The sequence below is a fragment of the Melanostigma gelatinosum genome, assembly GCF_949748355.1.
Source record: "Melanostigma gelatinosum genome assembly, chromosome: 13".
Taxonomy (NCBI): Eukaryota; Metazoa; Chordata; class Actinopteri; order Perciformes; family Zoarcidae; genus Melanostigma; species Melanostigma gelatinosum.
This window is the reverse complement of record NC_136646.1, coordinates 24,399,481-24,419,480: the sequence shown is the minus strand read 5'-3', so window position 1 is coordinate 24,419,480 and position 20,000 is coordinate 24,399,481. Positions and strand designations below refer to the sequence as shown.

Below are 20,000 nucleotides of genomic sequence, written 5' to 3'. Positions count from 1 at the left end.
AATACTGTCGGTCTCAATTTGAGAAGCTGGAGCCAGTAAATATTAAATTATGAATGACTTCATCAATGAATCTATGACTTAATGCCAGCTAGCCTTCCATCGGTCAGCACGTATTGACTTCAGATTGAGGTTATCTGATAGAAAACTGATACAATAATTCATGTTTTTAACCTCTTCACTACTTTTTTTTGTTTGAGCAAAACTTTTAGCTTTGAGCTAAATTTAGCTTCTGGATCGAATTATGCGATTAGAAATAATTCCTGATGCTTAAAGTTAAAAAGCCATAATTATAGATATGACACTTATAGATGGAAACAATAAAATAAAGAGAAATGCAGCGAAATAATAATGTTTCTTCTCAGGTGAAAGCAGTCGAATGTTACTCATCCCAACATGAACGTTTCCACTCATGAAGATACGAACGCGTAGCTGCTCACTGCAGCACGAGGCCACCGACACACCGACCAGCCTGTAAAGCCAAGAGGTCGGGAAAAGAAGAAGCGCGAGCTGCTTCCTCACAGCAAAGCCTTCAAAACAAAAGGCCAAAAGCCTCTCTCGATAACAATCGATACCCAGCATGCATCAGGGAGGCCCAGTCGACGCAAGGCCACAACAAACACGCAGCGCTGTGGTATTCTCTTTCAGCTACGACATCATTTGGAAGTCACACACCTTCCTTCACCTGCGCTTTACTCTGAGACACAAAGAACACTCGTGAGCTCATTTATCCACTTAAGAGGAACTTTGGCCCCAAAACATCCTCTCGCTGCACAATCGATGCCCAGAGCTGCTTCATTCACAGCTCCTCTTCCTCACGCTCTGCTCTCAAGCTCACACAAAGGTTCTAGTGTTTTAAATAAGTCATCCATGTGAAACAACTTTCACCCCCCAAAACAAGAAAGATGCTCCCTCACACACACACACACACACACACACACACACACGCACACACACACGCACACACACCTTCTGCATTAGGGCTCACTGGCACAAAGCTGGACGTGTGCGGTGCGTCGGAGAATAACTTAATTTGCTTTGTGTCTCTGTGAAGGTACGAAATACAAGTCAGCGAAACAGCGGAGGATGAGAACGGTCCGCGAGGCGCGTCAGCGAGGAACGAGTGTGTAGTGCGGAGAGTAAACATTGTTGTGGTGAGAATACAAACCAGCGAGGAGACAAAAAGCAATCTGACTCATCACACATGATCTCAAACAGAATTAATCAGCAGCTCTGCTAAACAATCCGTAATCATCCTCATTCCGCAGCATTAGGAATTTATACGTACGGAATTTATGAAAAGCCAAAAATAGGAGCAATTCTGGAGCGACGGAGACAACAGCGAAAGACCCCCCCCCCCCTCAAAAAACCGCGGCGCTGACGGGGAAAATGAAAACGTGTCCCCAGAAGAAGCAGTTGGCTGTCTGACGCCGGCGTTGGATGTGATGGAATGTGGTTTCAGACGGCAGGCATGCTGGGTAGTCTGACTTCAAGTGGAAGTTGAATACCACCACTTGTAAAAGGTAGAAGTGTGTGTGTGTGTGTGTGTGTGTGTAGGTGTGTGTGTGTGTGTGTATGTGTGTGTGATAACCACACTCTCAACATCCTCCCTCATTTAAAGGCTGAATGAATCAGAAACGTCCGGGCGTAAAGGCCTCGATAGCATCCGGCTGCAGCATCAATAACACACACGCAAGTGGAAAAACCATCAGCTCTGATCATGCATGTGGGAGGTGCAACACACACGCACACGCACACAATGTACATACTGTAAGGGCTGAGACACACACACACACACACAATGTACATACTGTAAGGGCTGAGACACACACACACACACACAATGTACATACTGTAAGGGCTGAGACACACACACACACACACACACACACACAATGTACATACTGTAAGGGCTGAGACACACACACACACACACACACAATGTACATACTGTAAGGGCTGACACACACACACACACACACACACACACAATGTACATACTGTAAGGGCTGACACACACACACACACACACACAATGTACATACTGTAAGGGCTGACACACACACACACACACACACAATGTACATACTGTAAGGGCTGACACACACACACACACACACACACAATGTACATACTGTAAGGGCTGAGACACACACACACACACACACACAATGTACATACTGTAAGGGCTGAGACACACACACACACACACACACACAATGTACATACTGTAAGGGCTGAGACACACACACACACACACAATGTACATACTGTAAGGGCTGAGACACACACACACACACACACACACAATGTACATACTGTAAGGGCTGAGACACACACACACACACACACACAATGTACATACTGTAAGGGCTGAGACACACACACACACACACACACACAATGTACATACTGTAAGGGCTGAGACACACACACACACACACACACACAATGTACATACTGTAAGGGCTGAGACACACACACACACAATGTACATACTGTAAGGGCTGACACACACACACACACACACACACACGATCACTGACTGTAAGCTGACTGTGTAAAGCTCAAAACAGAATCCACACTTGGTGGTCCAGGGTACTCACCCAAAAGTACATCATCATGGCAGAGGTGGGCGGGTGTGGGCGGGCGGGCGGGCGGACGGAGAGCAGGGGGCCGGGCACTGGGACCAGTCCAACCAGTGGAGTCAGGAGCAGTCCGAGCGGTTACTGGTCCCTGTTTCCACTGAGGCAGCCCTCAACTGTTCACTCGGGCTTCACCCTCTCTTTCTTCTTCTTCTTCTTTCTCAACAAGCAGCTTGCTCTTCAGTTAATTTTTAAAAGCCCCCCTACTTTCTCTTCTTCTTCTGAGCCAACACAAGAAAGAGAGCGGGAAAAAAGGCAGACGGGGAGAAAAAGGAAGGAGAGCCGGGGAGGTGTCGTAACCTCTTTTTTCTTTTGACACTCTTCCACTCCACTTGCCTCTCCACTCCACTCAGTACGAGACTCTCCCTCTGTCTCCCTGCTCTCTCTCTCTCTCGCTCTCTCTCACTCCCCCCTGTGCCGCCTCTTATTGGTGAATGTGAAATCAGTCGGTACGGCGCCGAGGCTCAACTAGAGCAGCAGCAGCCTGCACTTGACAGCTGCCTCCAGCGTTCCTCCACCGGAGCCCGTTGTTGCTCTGCATAGAGGAGTGTGCGCCGAAACAAACTGGGATCCTGCAGACGGTACTGTAAAATTCAGCATCCCGGGGAGGGCGGGGGGGGGGGGGAGCCAGGAAGCCCAGAGTCGTGGCGGGGAGGTGGAGGAGGGAGGAGGAGGGAGGAGGAGGGAGGAGGGGGGGGAGTGTGTTGATGATGATGCTGGTGATAGTGGAGGACTAACAGATTGCTGCTCTTTCTTCTTTTCGCTGTCTGTGAATGAGATGTTGCACTGAAGTTGTGGCAGTTTCAGTTCATTGAAGAGAAGAAGAAGAAGAAGAAGAAGAAGAAGAAGAAGAAGAATAAGAAGAAGAAGAAGAAGAAGAAGACTGACGGCAAAAACAAAAGAAAAACAACTCTCAGAGTAAAAACCTTAAAGTATGCCACCGGCAAAAAGGGAGGCACATCCTCTTCTCCACTTGTGTTCTGCTTTTAGCTGCACAGCTTCACTGTGTGTGTGTGTGTGTGTGTGTGTGTGTGTGTGTGTGTTGCTGCATTTTTGTCTTTTTGTCTTTACCAGCTGAAGCAACCAAACTCAGCGGTTGGTGACCAGGATGGTAAAATGTCCTTTTGTAGCAGATCAGATCAAGTTGGCGTGACACGCCTCTGTGTGCCGAGCCACATTACATTACATGCTTTAGTGTGTTTTCCATCTGGCGGCTGTAAAGAGGGGGAGGGGGGGATGTAGGAGGTAGGGAGGGAGGGGGGAGGCTTGGCTATCTTCTAGACAGCACTGTAACAATGAGCCTGCGTCAGCAATTTTCAAAACATATCATCAATACACGACCGGGGGAGCGGCGCGCTTTTAAATATTAACCCTGCGGCGACCGGGGGCCGGGCTGCGGAGAGCTCCAGTGGTTGTTGCGGCGTCCTCCGGCACTGGATCATCCAATAAAAGAAGGTCCTGGGGGACGAGCTAATTCGCTGTAGGATGCTGAAGAACATTTGCGAGCTGTGAGAACATTGGCGTAATGAACGGAGCAGATATATTCAGGTTATGTTACCCATCGGTAATTGCCACATAAGGAGACGGAGTTAAATTTGCAGCTGGCTTTGAGCGGATTTATACACGAGGGGCCTCGTTCGTATGGCGTAACTGTCATCTTGAATTTATCACCCGTTTTGTTTTTCTCCCCACCTCCTTCGGGGGGAGGCGAACGCCGAGGATACGAGACGGCAGTCAGAAGAATCACAATTAGTGATTTAGCAAATATTGTGACGTTTCAGAAGAATGGTTTATTTCAGCAGCGAGCTGCGCTTTCTGATAAATCAAGACACACTTCATATAATTCTCAGACCGCTGCTCGTTCCTTCCCCCTCTGTCACATCACAATCCAGCCTTTCCATTACTCTGCACACACACACACACACACACACACACAAACAAACAATCTCTTATTGGTGACATTACCATGCACATACAAGCCCTCCATATCTGTGTGCATGTCCACGGGAACCCAATGGATTTACATTAGCAATCACAGAGTGGGTAACCGCCCCACTCCTGCATCAATCTCTGATGGGAAATAAAAATGAAATGCACTTCTCAGGCAACTCGGATTAAGGATCGCGCTTTTATCAAATACTGAAGTCTATTTCAAGTCCCGCTCATAAATAAGTGAGGGGAGGAGAAGGGAGGCCGGAGGGACGGGGGCAGCAGGCAGGCAGGGGTGGAGTGGATGTAGACTGAGAGCATCATGTCTGAGGCTGAGGGCACTTGAGGTTGGAGGGATTAAGGGGGAAAGGTAGGAAATAAGAATCGGAGGGCGTTTTAGCATCATATAATCCCCACTTCTCCTTTCTAGAAATCTCCTTCAATTACAGGTGGAAAATGGAATTCGGGGGAAGATGTCGTCGCTCCGGGTGCAGACCGCCCCCCCCCCCCCCCCCCCCCCAGCTTCCCATCTCCCTCCCGAGCCGCATCCCCTCCCGTGTTCCACTCCACGCCGCTCACCGAGGATGCGAGAGAGCGAGCGAGAGAGGCTTTTCCCCGACCATTTAGATTTCCCACCATAGTCTAGACACTCCCGGAGACTCCGGCGTCCATTACCAACGCAGAGCTTTCAGGAGAGGAGGAAGCGAAGGCCTCACACGAGCGTTGTTCTGCCCAAAACGTCTTAATATTTCACATCACCAGGGGAGACAAGCTCTCGCTCTCGACCCGTCGTAATCCCACGTGGAGATGTGGGAAGCTCGACCTCTCGTCCTCATTCATCAAAACCGGTCTCAGCGGTGTGAGACCCCGGCCCGGTGGGCTGAAGACAGGAGCCGGTGCCGCTCCCTCCTGAGCGTCGCAAGGTTACTCTTCTCTCTAATCACACACTTCAGCTTTATGGAGTGACCTGTTTTACTACTCGCCGGCAAGGATCCTCAGCGACGCTGGTTTTATCTGCCCTCATCAGCTCCACAGGTAGGTATTGACATTTCTCCACTAAATACAGCACGTCAGTGACACTATGCAATGAAGCAAGCAGAGGACGTAAAGGCTCTGCAAGCTTCACCGCGCCGCCTCTTCTCACGCATCAAGATTGAAGCACTTTAAGAGTTTCTTTTGAGGTGATGAGGTTTTAAATAAAATGTATTACATCTCATGTGTGGGTCACAATGACGAAGGAGGAATCCAGACAATCTGACAGACAATAAATATGTATGAAATCACAAGAAGAACACAGGGTTTACCTCCAGCATCCTGACGCACACTAGAGCCTGTATATTTAGCCTCGAAAACGGTAATGTTTTGTTTCCTATCCCTGGACGACATCATTAAACATCATTTGTAAGCATACATTACGCTACACGCAGCAAAGCGCCCATCTGGTGATTTTGAAGCTCACTGTCTGGGAAACAATAAATCTATTGTATGGCTCCACGTGAAGAATCCCACTACAGTAATGCCTCCGCGTAGACATGCGTGGAGTGTATGAAACGTAGCCGTGTGCACAGGCTGTATGTAGTGTTAATAATGCAGTGTTTACACCTCGGCACTGAGCAGGCAGTAACTGGCCCAGGGCTGTGCAGTAATTAGGGGCCTGTGTGTCGGGGATGTGAAGGCTCGCCGAGTGTCACGCTGATACCACTGCCTGGGCGGACCCGGCGTGTTCGGCAGCATGTCTGTGATAAATTCATTCATTTATTTATTTTTGTCAAATCAAATTGTCCCCGTTGCTCTCTGAACCCAGATGTGTCATATTTATGAGTCATCTGGATTACCTCTGATACAGAACATAGACGATGACAGAAGGATGATGAGGCAGTCTAAAGTGATGAGGAGGAGTGCCTTCATCATATGATTTGTTCATGTTGTTGTTTTGATATTTAAAAATGTCCATCTGTGGAGCGCGTCAGCGATATGTTACAGATGGTTGTATGATTCTAGCGGTTGAAATACAACTTCTGTGTGTTCCAGGTTCGACATATTTATGACTCTGAGACGAAAAGGTGCAATTTTGAGGCAAACCGCAGCGTGCATGTGAGAGAAAGGTTAAAGGTGCACCCGCAGTAGAACTGTGTGACTGGCAAGACACGGATACAAAGAGAGCGCTTCACATCAAAGCAGCAGAGACGTCTCGACCTGCTCAAGCTCCAAAAACACTGCCTCCTACATTTCCCACAATGCAACAGACGAAACACGTCAAGGAAAAAGGACAAACTGAAATCAGTGGACTGATTCGTCTTCATACTCTTCATGACCAATACAAAAACAATAAAAAAATTGCAACAATTTCTCTTGAATTGAAAGAGAAATCTCTGTCAGCTGTTGCGTTTCACGTCTTTATCATTTGTTTCATCTTTCACATGTTTGCCGGCTCCAGTGTTGGCTGTGTGAGTCTGTGCATGCACGCTGGAGTCGGACTTTAAATTGATATACATTAATATACATGAATATACTGTATTTCTAGCTGTAGCTGTGGAGACACAGCGAACACAAACGGAATCCTAACAGCCTCTTGCATCTCCGTTTGACATTAATTGATAATCAAACAAGCCTTCACATTAGACATTTATGAGATCAGCTGAATTATCTATTTAATGTAACCCAATTATATGCAACCCTTGTGCACCAATCAGCGGTAATTCTCGACTGACAAATGACAGCCGCAACGACAGACTGAATCAATAACAAACATTGATGAAAACTTGCGACCTGCTTACAAAGAAGGTAATTAACAGGGAGAATTATTTCTTTTCCTTTACGGAATATTGCTGCGTGATCCTCGTGGTTGACGGCGTTCACACGACTCTCTCGTGTGAGGCGGCTCACATCCGGCCCGTGAGAGTCAGAGTAGAACAAACAATCGGGGTCAGGCTGCGATCACGGATCCTCAACACCAGCTGCAACCGCTCCAGCTCTTAATTACAACCATACCATGATTTGACGTCGCTGCCATAGAGCTGAACTTCATGAATTATTGAGTCGGCCTTTTTTTATCCAGTGCTTCAACTGAAGAAATGAATCAAAATGTGGCTTCGACTGTGTGTTCAGTGCTTTGCCTCGCACGGGACTGAATGAAGCTGTGGAGATGTGGAGATGTGGAGGGTTCCCCTCCGTCTGAACATCCACAGCCCGTATGCTGAGGATAACTTCCACCAACACATGTCAACAGAGTACACATCAAAAGCAGCCCATTCGAGGCGCTGGGGAGCCTCTGCACCTGAAACCTGTGTGGGTTCAACAGACAAAGTGAGGTAAGTGTGCGCACAGGCCCCGGCCGCTCTTACCAGTCTTGTGAAGAGGGGCACTCCCAAATGCCAGAGGTGATCGTTCAGCAGGCCGCTGTACACCACGTTCCCGAAGACGGCGATGCTTCCTGACTTACACAACGTGTTTCCTACGGAGACACAGAGGAAACACAGGCGGGCGTCATTGAAACGGACAGGAAGCAGCCTGGGGGGGGGGGGGGGGGGACACTGAGGTCTGAGAAAAATAGAAATAAAAAAAGGCAAAGTCAATCAAAGGGGATCGATGCGCAGGAAGTGAAGTAACAGAGAACGCATCATTGATTGTCATACGTATTGATCTCAGCGGTTTATTGACCTCACATGTAATGTGCAATATACAGACATGACGCTCTTCTCCGATCAGTGAGGTTGAGCCGGGCTGACCTATAGTAACACGCTGCGTCTGAACAACCACGAGGGGCAGTGTGAAGACCACCGGGAACACTCATCCTTAAAACCGGTGAAAACTATGAACAAAAACGCGTCAAAGCCGTAACCTGTGAACGCAGCACGTTCGCACTCCCAGCAGTGGTTCAAGATTTTCAAAATAAACTTTCCGTGTTGACAAGAAAAGTGTGAAAAATGTTCTTACATGCAGGACAACCTGCAAAGTAGGTTTCCATGGTTTGATTTCAGCAACACGACGACCTGGTTCACCTGAAGATGTGACTGTGGTTTCGGGTGAAATGTGTGTTGCGTAAGTATGTCGGCTACTTCACACAATAATGGTAAAATGAGTCAACGTCCATGCTTCATTGAACGCCATCATTGAGTCTCGGAGTACGTCCTTGTGAATGTGGGCTTCCTGTCATGTGACTGATCCGATGCTCTCAGACGCTAAAGCTTTGCTCTCGATGGTGTTCACCCTCAAAGCCTCCACTCGCCAGCCTCAGCAGGTCACGCTGGTGGTCTTCAGAAGGTTTTTGGGGCTTTTGGGAAATGGTGTTTGTTGAACTCATGCACTGCATGCGTGACTCATGGCGTGAAACACGTGACTGCTGAGTAAGTGTAAAGTTCAAGGCCCGACTTTTGGTGATTTTCATTGTTCCTGGAACAGAACTCGGATGTTCCAGTTGAACTTCTTTCTGGAGGCTTTAGTCAAATCGAAGCTTCAAAAAAGAGACGAAGATGACAACAACGCTGGCACGCCGCCACGCTGCTAAACGTACAGCAGCAGCCTGTAGAAGCAGGCATCAGCCTCTCAGAGACACTTTTAATTAGCTCAGAGCCAATGAGGGGCCTTCGCAAACAGAAACACACACACACACACACACACACACACACACACACACACACACACACACACACACATCCCTGAGAGTGTGATGTGCTGCACCCTGACGTCCCCGTGTATGTGATGAATGCAGCTTATGGAGCAGGCAGCACAAACACGCTCCCCATTGTAATTCCTGCACAAAGGAATGCCGGCAAAGGCGCAGGAGGGGTGGAGCGAGGCGGTGCTGACGAGCAGCACATGCATTATTTAAAAACAAAAGTAAAAAATGCCCATTAAAGTGTCAGTGGTGCTTTCGGCAGTGCTGGCTCGGGCGCGGCGTGCGTATTACTGTTATTAATGGGCCAGGCGTGGGGGGCATTTCTTTGGTGTGATTGCTCTGCTGCTGCTGCTATCCGCGGTTCAAGCCCCCCACCACCTCTTTTTTATCCTCCATTTCATCTGTGTGTGTGTGTGTGTGTGTGTGTGTGTGTGTGTGTGTGTGTGTGTGCGTGAGAGGAACAGATGAGGAGGATGATACAGACAGAGAGGAGAGGGACACGGCGAGACCCCGAGTGCACAGTCACTGAGCTCCTGCAGCTGATATCGTTTCACATTATTGAATGCATGTTCAGGCAGAGCGACCGCGTCGGACCACCGTGTGCTCGGATCAGCTTCTGATCCGCCGGTGACGGCTAAACGTCTTCAGCAGTCAGCATATTGAAAATACGTGCACGCCATTTCTTCCTTTTGCAGTTTCGGATCACGCGCCGTACGTGCCCGCTGCTGACACAGCAGAATGAGGTCATTGTGCGCGTTGTAATTACAGCTGGGTAAACACTCTGCACCGCTGGAGAGCAGAGCGCATGCAGCACCAAGCAAGAGCACAGACGACACAAACCGATGACTCTTAATCTCCCTCCGCTGGTATTGTGCACTATTTAATCATCAGCGGGGATAAATAATTGAACACAATGATCATCTGTGTTTATTGCGATCAATCCCAGAGCGCTGGATCACATTGAAATGAATGCAATGGTGCTTGTTTCTTCTTTACAGTTAGATAGCGTCTCTGACCTATTCCTGCAGCAGCACTTTGTTACGTGTTATTGATGGTGTTTACACGCAGCGAGCAGAGCTTATAATCAACTTCTTCCACATATGCGTGTGGAAAATGTCACAGAGAAGAGACGGCTTCATCCCCCCTCATAAACTCTGCAGCGCTGCATGTGAAGCCAGCTGTTTTTATTTTATTTATTTATTTTTGTTCATAAAAAATGGATTCAACTCTGCATGTTTACGAGTGGAGCGTCGGTGGTGTTTCTTCAATTTGATAAAATCCGACCTGAAGTGATGACATGTTGCTTATTGGTGCACGATGGACTGTTGATCATCGGTTTATTCGGTTGTTAATCCTGTTTTTTTTCGGGCCCCTCTCAGCAGCTGGGTGTTCTCTCATCTGCAGACTCAACAGCATCGAGCCCAACCTCTGATGAATTATTAAATGTGTGATGAAAGAGTGCTGTGTGTGTGTGGGGGGGGGGGGCGGGGGAATACAACGTGCGCTCTACTTTTTATTATCTACAACTTTTACTTTTTATTCCTTCCAGATTATTTAATTCCCAGATCATCCGGCGTGCCTGCAGGAGCAGGAGGGGGGGGGGGGGGGGGGGGGTTGTTTTACAGTGAGTGATGTCTGCTTTTTTCAATTTCGCTTCCGGCTGCAAGTCCTTCTTTGTTTTGTTCGTTTTCTGATCTCCGTGCAGACGCTCGTGGTACGAACGCGTAGATTTCAAGGCAATTGCAGCGATCGATATTTCAGCATTGGATGAATCATTCTAAATGCCAATATTCAACCTCAAACTCCTCCATATTTCAAACTGCTGAAGAGGAAAACTAGAACGCGTACTTGTTGGTTGAATGGATGAATCTCTGCACAGACAGTATCCTTTATCACAGAGATGCTGCACTGATTGCACTGATGACGTCATTCTTGTCTATATTCCTAAAAACCTACTTTTCTTAAAACAATTGAAAGAGATCGTCCAGTGCAGAGCAGTTCACCTGTTTACAACAGAAACCACCTTTAACCATGACTTCAGGGAATCGTTTCAACAGGCAGATGAATCCAGAATGAACCGGATTATAAATCAAAGTCACACTGAGTTAAGGATGCAACGTGAATATTTCTTTTTAAATTCCTATTAAAACACTGAATTATTATTCAATTAATTGATTGGTTGATTGAACTACTTTAATAATCATTTAAGTCATTTTTCATGCAGAAATGCCAAATATTCCAAACTTACAGCTGTTTGTCTTTTGATGGTGAAATAAAATACATTGTTTGAATCTTTCCGTTGATCTGGGAAAAGGCCGTTCAATGACGTCACCTTGGCCTCCAGGACATTGTGATCGATGGCCGAAGAGCAAAACCTCGATCTGAAAAATGCTGGATCATTTGGCAGATAGGATCTTTGCAATCGTTCCATCATTTGGTGCAAGTTGGAAGAGGTTCTACAACATGATGCTCTAAATGAAGTTTCAATAAAGGGCGGGATTATTTTAAAACAGACTGAATATGAACAGCCTTCTTTGTTCTCATCATCCAAAATGAAATCCGGCAATCAGAAAATTCTGCAGATCGGAGGTTTTGTGCTTTGGCCCTCGATATTTACTAATTGAAATTAAGATGGCGCGTGTGTGTGCACACGTTAACGTGAAGCGTTGAGGACGTGGATGCAAACACAAAAGGGTCTGTGTACTAAACGCACAACAGAGCTGCTATGTGCAGCGTCTGCTCAGCGCCGGGCATGCTGGGAGGAGCCAAACCCTTCCGATTTAATCAGGGAGAGCAGGATCAATATTTCACTTTTGTTTCAACTAGTTGCATAAAAAAGAAATGTGGCCTGTTTAACACGTAGCCTAAGTCGAGGCAGTTTTTCCTATTTTGCATTATATTTTATGCGTGCATCTGCCAGTGGGCCATCAGCAGAACAGTCGGCATAATGAGATGTTAATCCCTCGACAGGAGAGACTTGATGTTCTCTGTAATGAGGCAGCAAGAAAGTGCGTTCATGAGAGGGGAGATATCAGCAACACAATCCAACATGGAGAGCGACGTCGACATTATCGGTGAATGTCGATAAATCTGTGTGTGTGTGTGTGTGTGTGTGTGTGCGTGATGCCCCCCGGGCCGCCTGCTCTCCGGCCTCCTCCCCTGGCTCTGCCGACGGAGGTGGGTCGCTTTAAGCATTCAAGGCTCCAGAATGTGCAGCTCATTTCTAGCAACGAGGCACATTGCTGCAATGCAATAAGGGAAAACAACACTTTTAATAATTCAGGCCCTGAGACCGTGAGGGGGGGATGGGCGGAGGGGAAGACGTCTTAAAGTACCGCAGAATGGCTCATTTAGCTCCTGCTACGCATTATTAAAGTTATTTCGAACCCCCCCCCCTGGGTCTTTCCCAAAGTTTTTTTTTTTCCTTCATTTTCCGTTCCTCTCCCCCTCCGAAGCCTGCGAGGTAACCAATAACAGCGACGAACATTTATAAACGAGTATCCTGCACCTCAGAGGAGGAGGTAAACAATGGTGTCGCTCTACATCGCTCTCTCTTCCTGTCCTCCCCGCTCACGAGTCCTCCGGTCCGAAATCTGTCGGCGCTTTATCCCGTTTGAACCGCGGCACAGAGCACTCGCTGTCCGAGCCGAGCCCACGATGCATACCAAATGTGGGGGAATGAACCTTGTATGGAATCAAATTGAGTAATAAAACCGTGTTCGCCGCGGCACCGATGGACGCATGATGGTACTGTTGAGGACGCGTTCAAAGGTACTGCAAATTGCCTCGGAGCCATGGTGGCAGTTTCCCGGAGCAAAGAGAGTGAAGATGAATTAAAAAAATACTGAGGAGGAAAATGGAGATGAAGAGCACGTCAACGCACACAACGGGTCAATCTGACCTGTTGACCTCAACGTCTCCCTGACATCCAGAATGGAAACATGATGTTGATCCACTCTGTGACTGTCTGACAGTCGAGTGTTCAGCATCATCTTGTTTCAGCTCCTAATTGAAGTGTTATGATGTTTACATTGAGGGGAATATTCAAGCCCGAGACTAAATGTTTATATTTACGGCTGCATTATTCCATTAAAATAAAATATTCCAGATGTTTTGTGAATCATTTTAAATATGTTTCCTTTAAAACGTGACATAATTGGTACCTCTGGACACGTTATAGGAGGTAACACCTGGTAAAATAATAATAATATCAAATGTAATGTTTGTATTTTAGAGGATGAACGCGTCTCAACGGCCGTTGTTCAACCTTCGAACAAGGCTGCTTCTCTTTGTGAAAACTTGACATTTCAGAGATACCGCGGAAGGTTTTCAGCCGGCGGCAACAAATTATGATTCTCATAATTTATGATTACTGCTTAGGTTGCACAATACAATGAGGGCAAAAAAGTAAAAGAATGAAAGCCTATTAAACTGTCCGTTTGGGATATATACACCATAAACCGCTGCAGAGATCTGAAATCAAAGTGCGCTGAGCTGTGAGAGACGCGGAGACAGAAGACAGGAGGTCAGGAGAGACGAGGAACACAGCGGGTGTTAGATGTGTTATGATTGGCTGATGTATTGGCCTTTTTATGAGAAATCAGTGCGGTCGAGTCGCTGTTGTTCACTCTGAAATGATGGATATAAAACAGTCCGATTACATAGTCACTGTAGAATATGACACTAATAACACACTGCAACCTGTCGGTCAGATTCACAATGAGAATATTCGCTGTAACTAGTCGATTAAGGGTAAAACAATCCAACATTTTGGGTCATAAATTATTTTGCTTTCAGGTGAAGGTAGATGATATGATGAATGCCACTCTCATGTCTGTGCAATAATACAGTATGAAGCTACAGGCAGGAGCTAGTTAGCTTAGCATATTGACTTGAAACAAGGGGAAACAGCTAGCCTCGCTCCATGTGAAGGTAATAACAGCTGCATGCTAAGTGAAGCCAAAGCTTCATGTCTTAAAGCTGCATTCTCTCTAGTGTCCACCAGGGGGCGACTCCTCTGGTTGTATAGAAGTCTATAGAAAATGACTCTACTTCTCTCTTGATTTATTACCTCAGTAAACATTGTAAACATGAGTTTATGTCTCAATCTCTAGTTTCAAGTCTTCTTCAATACAGCATGATGTTCATTTAGTACATTATGGTCCATTTAGTCACACAGACCATAAATACAAGATGGCGACGGCCAATATGCCGGTGACTGCGTATACAGTCGATGATGCCAGCCAGCACATCTGAAGCTCATCAACAAACACGTCACATCCTGTTTGTTTCAGTCATACAACACAGCCGAGCTGCTCCCCCATATGTCTCGTCTGTTGTGGGTTCGTGTATATTTAATACACGAACAGGAGGAGGGGTGTTCGTGTTGTACTGGTCTTAGCAAAAGGCCAATAAGTGTGCATCCCTACATGTGGAACTGTTCCTTCAATGTTGAGACTTCTGTAATGCAGGCACAGTGAGTGCTGAGTGGTCAGGATGGGGAAGAACCATGCTAATGACGACGAGCATTCAAATAATGTGCATTAACAATATCACGCAATCAAATTAAAGATGTCTTTTGTCTTTGTTTGTCTGGCTTTAAGTTGGATTTATTTCTCAGCAGTAATCACCAGCTGGATGTTGACGGTAACACGATTCACAAACTGGAAACTCGTAATCACGGAACCTCTGTTGTGACATGAACGTGGCATTAAAGTGGGGATGTGACCTCACGGATATCAATTGACTTTTGTGGACGTGCATCAGCACCTCTGTAGTTTGCTGCTAGCTTAGCTTGCTAGCTACCGTGGAAAAGCAACCTCTGGATACATGCAGTGCCTCCGACTGCGTTCAAGGCACAGACGATGTCGGGAAAGAAGCACCAGCAGAGCTGATATCTACATGTGTGTGCGTGTGCTGTACTCACTGGGTGCAAAGAGCTGACTGAGAGGATAAAATGTAACGCCGACGCAGGCTTGACAGTGTTTCTGCATGGCTGGTTGGTTTCGGTGCATTTTCAAGAGATAACACAATTGACAAACAGCTTTTGACGAGAGGCCTTGTACATCACAGCGATGCCAGCGCAGCCAGCCAGTCTAAACGTCGGACAAACCAGTCAGCCGGCTGCTCGGCCCCCCGCTGAGTGTCAGACTCTTCCTGCTTTCTGCCATCCAAGCCGACTAAACACGGACCCCGTTTCCCTCAAAGCTATGTAAATTAGCCACGTTGCTAAGTGGATTCCTCTCTATTTTTTATTCTTTCTCGTGCAGAGCCGCAGGGCCGGTTAGGGCTCGTTTCTATCTACAGAATGCACTCGCACCTAGCAGAGAGCAGAACTCCCCATGGGGGGTTCTCGGTGGTCTCCCCTTTCTCATAAAACATCCCCGCTTTAATAGATCGGCTGTTGAATTTAAAGTGAAAGTAATGTACATTTCTCTGCTGTAACGAAATGAAAAAAGAAATGGAGGCGGAGGAGGGAGCGAATAAAGATCAGAACACGGCTCACATGTGGACAGAAGTATGTGGACGCCCCATTTTGCTGCCCCGTTTTTCATGATTTCACGGTTCCAGTGTTCCCAAACCTCAGGGTTAGGACCTCTACAGAGGACCTGCGAGGTCAGTCTGAGGGCCGGTGAGATGTTTAACAGGATAGGACAGAAACATGAATAAATAAACGAGTTTAAATGAGCAGTTTAGACTCAGTCTAGACTCCCTCTTCTCAGTCTAAAACAAGAGGGAACAGAAGTTCTAACCACAATTGCTGCAATGCATGATGGTTCTGTCATCTCTCGATGCCTTTTTTATTATACACCATCTGTGTCGAGGCGTGGACATTCGCTTTGCACCATCTCTAAATGCATTTTCCGTTGAATGAAATCGACTTGTACTCGACGTGTAACTTGGCTGCCTTCTTGGCTCGATCGTGAAAGAAACTTTATCTCAATTGGTCTGGTCTGGTTGAATAAATACATAAATAATGTCAAAGGGGGAAACGAGGTCTGTGACGCAGGAAACCAGTGGAACAGAAGAAGTCGCTGCCACTGTGAACGACTATCGGTGTAAACTTTGACCTCAGTGGAAGAGTAAAAAATAGCGAAAAAAAGACGAAATATAGCGAGTGGTAAATAATTCAGAAACGTTGGGAAAATGTATATTTTTTCCCAGAAGTCAAGGGGAAGAAGTGTGTTTGCTTCATTTGCAAGGAATGCATTGTGGTGATGAGGAAAGTATAATGATGGAAGACACCATGAAGCCTAACATCAGTCTCACACTGCAGCATCTTCCACTCGAGAAACACAGATTTTCTTGCCGTGAAACTGGTTGAAAACGACACATTTACTGTTGTTTGGCGTCTGACTTCTTCTCTATTTTTCTGTACAATCTAAAAAGTTTGGCCATAATCTGATTGGCTTTCCGGTCCGGATGGAAGTGTTTTCGCCGGTTCTGTATCCGTCTCTCCTCCTCGCTTCCCTTCATTTGACACTCGTTTAACTCGCTCTCTTTAATCACTCCTCATTAGTGCACGGGCCCGATCACTTGCAGTGGAGAGATTAATAAGTCATTGTCACCGGGCACCATTCACAGGCCCGGCTACACTGGGCGGGGGTGTGACGGGCAAGATGACCCCGTACCATTTCTAATGAGGAGTAGCGGGGATGAAGGGGAAAGGAGGACGACTTTGGACTCATCCTCATCTTTTTCACAATAATAATAACTATTATTGGTGTGAAAGAAGTGTGTTGGTGCCGTTATGGAACCGCACTAAACACAGAAACCCGATTTGCTCCATCATTTCCATCCCGTCTTTATCATTATCTCTTCATTATCATCATCGCCATGATGATCGGTCACGGCGTTATTATCCTAATTGTTCTCGGCATCATCGCGTCAGCATTCTGCAGCTAATGACAACCTCAAGATGCGGCGAGAAAGTATTTTCTCTTCTTCTTCTTGTTTAATGCGGAGATAAATAATGCAAATACGAAGAAAAAATGACCAATGAAAACTGCCTCGACTGCCCATCTGGCTTGAAATGCTGCGGAGGAACAAGCGGGAGGACAGAAAGAGCGAAAGCAGTTTTGATGTCTCAGTCTGGATGCGCGTTGGCACCGAGCGAGGGCCTCGGGATTCCATCAGACTATCGATTGTTACCAACGCTCCGGTCCTGCTTTACTACCCTTATAAACAATCGCTCTGTCAAGCACACTATAGGGCAACAAATGATCTTATTTCATAGATTTTCGGATTTGACTGATGAATTATTCATTGATGTTCTATCCTTGGTGCAACAGGGTGTGTTGAGTGTGTGTGTGAGTGTGTGTGTGTGTGTGTGGGGGGGCGGACAAAGAAAGTTCATCACACACAAGCCCGTATTCATTTTATTTTCCACTAACCGACATCAGCCCTGCTTTGTCAACATCAGCTGAGTGAGAACTCCCGGGGGCCGACAAATCTCCTGTAATCTGCCCCCCCCCCGCCCCCCCGCTCTTGTTGTTCCCTGCATCCTTCCTTCCTAAGTGTTATCGAGGCCGCTAACCCTGAAAAATTGTTATCAATTTGGATCCTGTGAAACCAACAGTATGGATGAATTTTTTTTTTGCTGGAGTTGTTGAATTACACGAGCTTTAGTGCGTCACACACTCAGCCCAGATGTTCGGGATTATGTGACAGTAAAGCGACAGAGAAAGAGCGTTAAATATGGTTTGTATTTTGTGGTGTTCTTGGTGTTTGAAAGGTGTTTAACTGTGGAGGTCAGTTGCCGCTCCCTGAGTTGCATGGCGGCTGATCTCCACATGTGGATCCCGGTAGTCTTCCTGCATCGGGAACAATGCCGGGCGGCAGCAGCGGCTCGTGCTGCTGGAAGCTGAGCGGGGTCTATAAAACATCAAAGCGGATCGATCGACCTCATCGCATGTCCCCGTCTAGCAGCCGAGCGGGGTTAAACCCCAGTCGTGAGAGCAAAAACAAACACTCCGCAACACGACCACTCTCCTCCTACAATACAAAGACATGAGAAGATAACGCCGGCCCACTTTGTGCACGCTGCGGCAGCAGCCGGAGCCGCGCTGAAATGAACTGTGATGCCATTCTGTTGTCTGAGAGAGGCAGAGGCTGAAGAATGTAGCAGCGGCGGCTCACTTCCCAGGAAAGAAAACAACAAAAAACGGCAAAATCACAGGGGATGATGATTGTTGCAGCGCGCCTGGCATTTGTGTTGTATCCAGTGTCGGACCAAGGCACTCTCAATTGCCCCCTGGGGGCTGCAGCTTGCTAACTGAAGAGAAACCAGGTCAACTGATAGGGGAATTGTGTTGTTATCTTTATATGTGCATGCTGCAGATACAGTGGCACTCTCGCTGGAGCAGCCTCGCAACATTTTACAAAGCAATCAGGGCCCGTTATCGACGCATGGGTAGCAGGGCTAAACTACAGTAATCCACTTCATGTTTACTAATGAATCGCCATTTAGGGACTCGGCTCAATTCTGCATGAGGCCGAGAGGGGGGCGGGGGGGGGGGCTACACTTGGGGTGAGTTCACATTGAAGGGTGGAAAGCGTGAGGGGCGAGCGGCCTCCCAGACTTGACATCCCATCGTGAGGAGGGGGGGGGGGGCTTGCTGGCAATGCAGAGTCTGTTTGTTGTGCATCCATCAACCCCGGTGTCCTGCCCGGGAGCCGATCGATAGCCAACACAAAAGCTCATTGACGACAGACAGCTCTTGACAAACATATAGCATCTCTTTCTGTCGAGTACAGCAATAATCTCCAAGGTCACTGCGAGTCACGCAGCGGCTCGCACCGAGTCTTCCTCTGTCTTTTCACACGGGGGTGGGGGTGGGGGGGGGGCAAGCAAGATGCATCGGCGCTGAAAGCTCTTGGCACATTGTTAGGCAGCTGTACACAGAGAGGATGAACGCACACGTACTTGACAAGTGGTGAAGCTGCATGTGACATGAGACTGACAGCACAACCCCCCCCCCTCCCCCCCCCAAGGACACACAGCGGACGCCGTACTTCAGGGTGCAACGGGGGCCCAAACCAGTGCAGAGTCGTGGTCAGCAGGAGATCACATACAGAACGCCGGTTAATGTAAAATTAACAATGTTCACGTGAGACATCTTAATGCTCTGTTTCCCTCTTGCACGAGTTAGTTTGTGTGACAGCTGAGAAGATGGACCGCCCCACACACACACACACACACACGCACACACACACTACAGGTGTGTTAGGGCACACACTTGGACTTATAATAGGAGGACCAGGCCTCCCCCCCCAGGGCATCCTGCCAGCTGGCCGGACTGAGTGTGAGTGATGCCCGAGCGAGGCGGCCCCATTAGGGAAGTGCTGGTGGTGAGTGCAGGATAGCTCAGGTAATTAAAGCCAAACCAAAGCAGGCAGACGAGGCGGGGGGGCGGCCCCCCCAGATTTATGTGGCTGAGTAATGCACACACCGACGTCAGCTCGCCATCCAAAGGCCTCCCTCACTTACAAACAGTCTCAGGAGGCATTGGCTTCCTCACCACTCTGAAGCAGCCTCTTACTCTCCACTCCCTCCATCTTGTTTGGTGTTTTTTTAACCGGCTGTGTTTTTGGATCGCCGACCCGCTCGGTGACCGAAAACATCCAGAACTTCAATGATTCGGACTCGATTCTCTCAATCCTCTGCTGCTATTTACCAAGTACATGAGGAAAAGCTGTCCCCTGATTGGCAGACGGCTTGAACCTTTGGTGTACGGAGGACTGTTTATATATCGATCACAAAGTGCTTTGGCTGAAACCTTCATGGCGTTCTTCGGTTTCTATTCATTCAG

At 47.5% G+C, this 20,000-nt stretch overlaps 1 pseudogene across 1 annotated transcript in view; it reads right to left on the bottom strand.

The window, feature by feature from the left end:
• The window catches only part of LOC306787240 (RNA binding protein fox-1 homolog 3-like), a 234,318-nt pseudogene that overhangs the window by 100,288 nt on the left and 114,030 nt on the right, over positions 1-20,000 (bottom strand). Inside the window, exon 3 of the transcript XR_013773185.1 lies at positions 7,916-8,025. The product of XR_013773185.1 is annotated as an RNA binding protein fox-1 homolog 3-like (transcript). The remainder of the gene's footprint in view (positions 1-7,915; positions 8,026-20,000) is intronic.